Below are 5,689 nucleotides of genomic sequence, written 5' to 3'. Positions count from 1 at the left end.
AGGACTTCCGGGTCACGGTGACCGCTACCTCAGGTAATAAACCTTCTTCCCTGAAGCTGGGCTTGCCCGGATAACGTAACTAAGCCACACATGAGACTGTACAGCCAATGGATGTTTACAACCCTTCACGGGGGAAAGTGTTAGGGTTCACATTTGAAATGCGCCTCCTCTTCAGGCTTCTGTTCAGACGGCTGATTACTAACTGGTGAATACTACTTTGAACATTCTGAGAATAGTGAGGAGGGCACTCAGGGGTGGGTCCTTGGGGGGTTATATCATCTGACTACTTCCTACCTTGCTTTCTACTTTTTAGTTCTCCATGATGTGAACAGCATCCCCTACACTCCCCTGCAGCCACAACCCGAGATGTTTTGCCATGATGAACTGAAAAGAAACCCCTGAAACCATGAGCCCAAATAAACGCTTCTTCCTGTACATTGTGTATGACAAGAAATTTGATCGCACGGAGTCGCAGGCTTACAGAAGGGGTTGGAAAGGTGGAAACATCTCTCTACGCTCTTTTGAAGCTGGGCCTCGGGGTGAGACTAAGGAGGTTTCAGGTAGATGGCTACTTAAGAAAATCAGGAAACCTCTTACATGTGGGACCCACAAACTCCAGAGAGACAGCTTTTCTATGTCAACAGCTGGGTGGCAGTTTCTGCTTCAGAAGCTTTCTCCCTGGGCGGATGCTGGCCAGTTCTGCTGTGTGGGTTGGATTTCGGATAATTCCACCCTGCTTACTACTGTACAAACCTCCTTTCTTCCCGGGATGCTGCAGTCTGTTGCTGTGGATCTGGACCAGCCCCATACAAAGTGGTTGTTTCTAGGGAAACCAAGGGTGGATTCTGCCAGCATGTCAACAGGCTTTGTGATCTGAAAGAGGCTGGAGGGAAGAAAAGCAAAGGAAGAGCCACTGAGCTGGAGCGGTGAGATCCGGGAGGGGGCTGCCTGCCAGGCCAACTGTGAAAGACAGGACAGCGCTGAAAGTAGGCTATTGCACTTGGCAGATTTGGACAAAACGGAGGGGCTGAATCCTAATTGCAGCAGGCTGGGGAGTTGAGCGGATGGCGAGAAAGAACAAGCAGAGACTGCGTTTGCACAGAGCAGCATTCTGGAGGGCATAGGAGGTTGGGGAGGAGGGGACTGGTTTTCTGAAAGAAGGGAAGCCTTCCCCTCCTTCCTCTTCTCCTCCCCTCCTTTTATATGTTGAGGATAAAGATACATTCTTGAGCAGGAAAGACTCAAGTTAAAGGAAGAGTGATGACCGACAAGGCCAAGCTCCAGAGAAGGGCGGGATGCAGGATCCAGGACAGAGGTGGTGAGGTCTCTGCTGGCAGGAGAAAGGGTGGTTTTTTATGATATCCCAGTCATTGAGGGTGTGAGTAGGTGGGGGCAGCAGCAGAGGGAGGCTGAGGACCTGGTCCCGGGGGTTTCCATTTTCCCTGTACAGCGAGCTGCTTGACTAGCTGGATGGGAAGTCACTGCTTTTTGCAGGGCAGAAGAGGCCAGGGCTACTTCAGCATGGTGCCCCACCGCGGCAATAATGCTTCGGGACCTTGTCCCTGTTGGCATTGGCTTTAGCTGTCAGGCCTACTGCCCAGTCCCTGGCCACAGCTAACTCAACCTTTGAAGATCAAGTACAGCAGTCCCCCCTCCCCTATAGTGTGGCTTTCCAAAGCTTCAGTTTGTGGTCTGAAAATATCAAACAGTATGTCCCAGAAATAATTCAACGCTTTCAATAAACTTTAATATAACATAATAATTATTTTTATGTTGCTAGTTTTTGCTAATTCTTTACTGTGCCTAGATTTTATTTTTTATATACTTATTTGATAGTTTGGCTTGAGACAGGTTCTTATTATGCAGTCCAGGATGATCTCTAACAGTGACAAGCCTCCTGCCTCAGCCTCCTGAAGTGCTGGGCTTGTTACCGACTTATTCCAGCATGCCCTTCCTAAATTTTAAATTAAACTTTATACAGTGTCCATTACTACTTGTGGTTTCAAGGATCTGTGGATAAGGGGAGACTACAGAACAGTTAGAAATAAGATTTCGTCTTAGGGATCAGGCAAAGACCTATACTACATCAAAGTGGAAAGCAGGGATTTTTATTGTTCTCATGAGACAGCTTTTGGGACATATAATCGCCTTTGAGTCAGTCTGGGCTGGGATTTCCCTCAGTGACTGAGCAAGACCTGTTTACAAGTTCCACCCCTCAGTCCTGTGCTAGGTCACACACTAACCATTTTCCTAGAACCCCAAGAAGATGTGGAGAAGGCAAGGGAATAATGCAAGCTGCCAGCATCTGAACAAGGGATGCCTGGGTTCTTAGTGTGCGTGGGAGAACTTAGGATGCCGCACAGTTTGAAAAGGCCCCAGGAAGACCTACAGGAGGAGGAGATGCTTAAATACAGCTGGAGGGCCTTTAGAGTAGATAGCACAGACATGTGGTTGAGTTCATCAGCACCATTTTGGAGGCCTTTTAATTTTTATTGTTTAAAAGCACTTAGTAGCCAACCCTGGGGTGTGAGTGGAGAGAGCGGAAACGTTAGTAGAAATAGACCCACCGCCCTCCAAAGTCTAACTAGAAGGGAAGGTTCATCAGGAGAGCCTGAACTTGTGGCGAGCAGAGCAGACACCACCTGCAGCTTCTCATGCAGGTGAATGGACTCCAAAGAGTCCCTTGGAAGGATCCACTTAGCGTGGCCAGGGCCTTAATGGGAGAGCGAGAGTCCAAAGCCTTCTCGGATTTGGTGTGTTCGGGTTAATCATATTCAACTGAGCCAGCCTTTGAAAGAGATGGCTGTGGGGGCTGGCATGTGATCTGCCCCAAATCCTCTCCCTATTTTAATTTTATGTTGCTCCCCACGGACATTCTTAATAACAGCAGCGGTGTCCCTTGGTTTCTGATCTCCATCCCCTCCTCCTCCCAGCCTCTGTTTTTTGGTGTTCATTTTCTGCAGTAAGGCCCAGCATCTTCTTTACAAATCTGTATTTGAGTCGGAGGGACCCCTGAACCTGGAGAAACAGGTCAGCAGTGTCCAATAAACCCACAGAACAGCATCTGGGAGCACGCCCTCTGAGAGTGACGACGGGGTCAGCTGTGTGTTACAGTAACATGGAGAGCAACACTTTAGCTTATATTCTGAAAGCCGGTATTTGCGTGTGTTCTAAACTGTGCGGCACCATATCTATCGCCACGCACAAAAAAAGTCCAAATGGATTAAAAACCTCAATATCAGTCCGAACACACTGAACCAGATAGAAGAGAAAGTGGGAAGTACCCTACAACACGTGGGCACAGGAGACCACTTCCTACGTATAACCCCAGCAGCACAGACAGTAAGGGCCTCGTTGAATAAATGGGACCTCCTGAGACTGAGAAGCTTCTGTAAAGCAAAGGACACTGTGGCTAAGACAGAAAGGCAACCCACTGACTGGGAGAAGATCTTCACCAACCCCCGCAACTGACAAAGGTCTGATCTCCAAAATATATAAAGAACTCAAGAAACTAAAATGTGCAGTAGATTGTAGCGTCTATCTCAGGAGAGATTTTATTACGGTTTCCTAGGACAGCTCTTCCCTAGGTGGCTAGGAGAGCATTTTTTGTACAAGAGCAGCAGCTTGCTCCACATTCTTCTTATGCAGTCGTTCTCAACTTGTGGGTCATGACCCCTGGGGGGGGGTTGCATATCAGATATCCTGCAGAGAAAATATTTACATTACAATTCATAACAGTAGCAAGGTCACAGTTACGAAGTAGCAATGAAATAATTTTATGGTTGGGGGGGGGAGGGTCACCACAACACGAAGAATGTCAATAAAGGTTTAGAACCACTGGTTTAGAGAATCAAGAGGACCAAAAAAAAAAAAAAAAAAAAAAAAATCAGTCCTCAAGCTTCCTTTTGTATCACTTTAAGTTTTCACATTTAAACTTTAAATAGTTCCATACACTGAAAAGTTTGTAGAAGGATATAATAGGTATCTGGCTCCCGTGCTCAAGACTAGAATGTGAGTTGGTTCTCATACTTGTTTCTAAGCTCGGTTGAGGAGAGTCTTAGAGATCCAGGGCCTAGCATACCCACCTAGAGTTCAATGTCACGGCCACCATGTCCCTGTCTTTACTGCACTCCAGGGAGACCCTGTCCTGAAGTCATGCATCCTTTCCATCTGTGCATTGTGTTAGCGAGGCTCCTCTAGAGGATGCAATGAACAGAAAAAGCATATTTCAAGGGGGGTTTAAGTAGATGGCTTATGGGCTATAGTCTGGTTGGTCCTACAATGGCTGTCTCCCGAATGAGAGGCCGAGGTTCAGTGCACAGTGCTGGATGGCTCAGCTGGTTTTCAGCATATGTTGGAATCCAGGAGAAGTAGGCTCTAATACCAGTCAAGAAATGCCTTAGCAGCACTACAGAAACACTCTAGATACAATACAGCGAGAGGGAGGGCAAGCAGGCAAGAGCTTCCTTCTTCTGTGACCTTTAACGTGGGCTGACACCAGCGTTAGGAGTCTTCCCACATCAAACGATCCAATGAGGAAAACCCCTCACAGGTGTGCCTGGTGCGTGGGTTTGAATTGATTCTAGATGTAGTCCAGCTGACAACCAAAATGAGTCATTTGAACATACAGGTAAGTACATGTGTTCATGTATGTGTGCTACATATATTTTAAAATGACATTGCTGAGTCTCACTGAGTTTAGGCCTGAGGATGCTTCCAAATTTAGAGCCTTACTAGTACTCTAATCTTCCTTTGTATGAGCCTTAACCAACAGCCTGGTTTAGGAGTAGACTCTTGTAACAAATGTCCAAGTCTGAGCCAATCACAGCAGCCCAGACTTAGTCAAGTCCGGGCTGGCAAATACTTAAACAGTAGTCAAATAAGGCAAAAGCTGAGCTGCAAACCAGGTCCCTCTTTCTTATGTCTGCCTTACATTCATAATTGCCTTCAAACCGCCAAGTTGACAGCAGCTTCCCAGCCCTGTTTGGGTTCTGAGAGCTGCTCAGTTGTAGAATCACAGATCAAAGTCTTTAAGATCTACAAAGGTAGAGTGGTTGTTGCTGCCCTTCAACAGTGTATCTGCCAGCAATGCATCTGCCAGCAATGCATGTACTGGAGCATAAACATCTTCCCCAATCCAGTCCTTCGTATGTACCACATGCCAATTCCTTCTTGGTGCTTGATTTTGAGGCTCCCCAATGTGAGCAAGATGCATCCAGTCTATGCCCCGACTTTTGCCACAGTCCAGTACTATGTATCAACCCCTTTGAACTGTGAAACCACTTTTATCCCTCCTTAGCTGTTCTGCAGCTATGAATTGTGTGAAATTCAATGTGATGGTAGTTGGTTTGGCAACTAGGTTAAAAGGACGTGTGTGTGTGTGTGTGTGTGTGTGTGTGTGTGTGTGTGTCAGTGGCTACAAGTTTGAAGGGAATAATGAATACATGGTGAGAGAGAGCTGAAAAAAAAACCAACTTAGAGTGATTTCTTGTCTTCCAGCGAATTCCAACACGATGGAAATAGGCAGCCGTCTTGATGCCCTAGCGGCTCTCTCCGCACAGCTGCTCTGGAGATCTTACTCAAAACAAACACAACTTTGCAGGTGCGCTGCCAGTCATCTAAAGAGGCAGCCGTTCTCTCTCTCTCTCTCTCTCTCTCTCTCTCTCTCTCTCTCTCTCTCTCTCTCTCT

Source organism: Alexandromys fortis, unplaced genomic scaffold (genome assembly GCF_014885135.2).
Source record: "Alexandromys fortis isolate MF-2015 unplaced genomic scaffold, M_Fortis_MF-2015_v1.1 scaffold_75, whole genome shotgun sequence".
Classification (NCBI taxonomy): domain Eukaryota; kingdom Metazoa; phylum Chordata; class Mammalia; order Rodentia; family Cricetidae; genus Alexandromys; species Alexandromys fortis.
Note: the sequence above shows the minus strand (reverse complement) of the source record.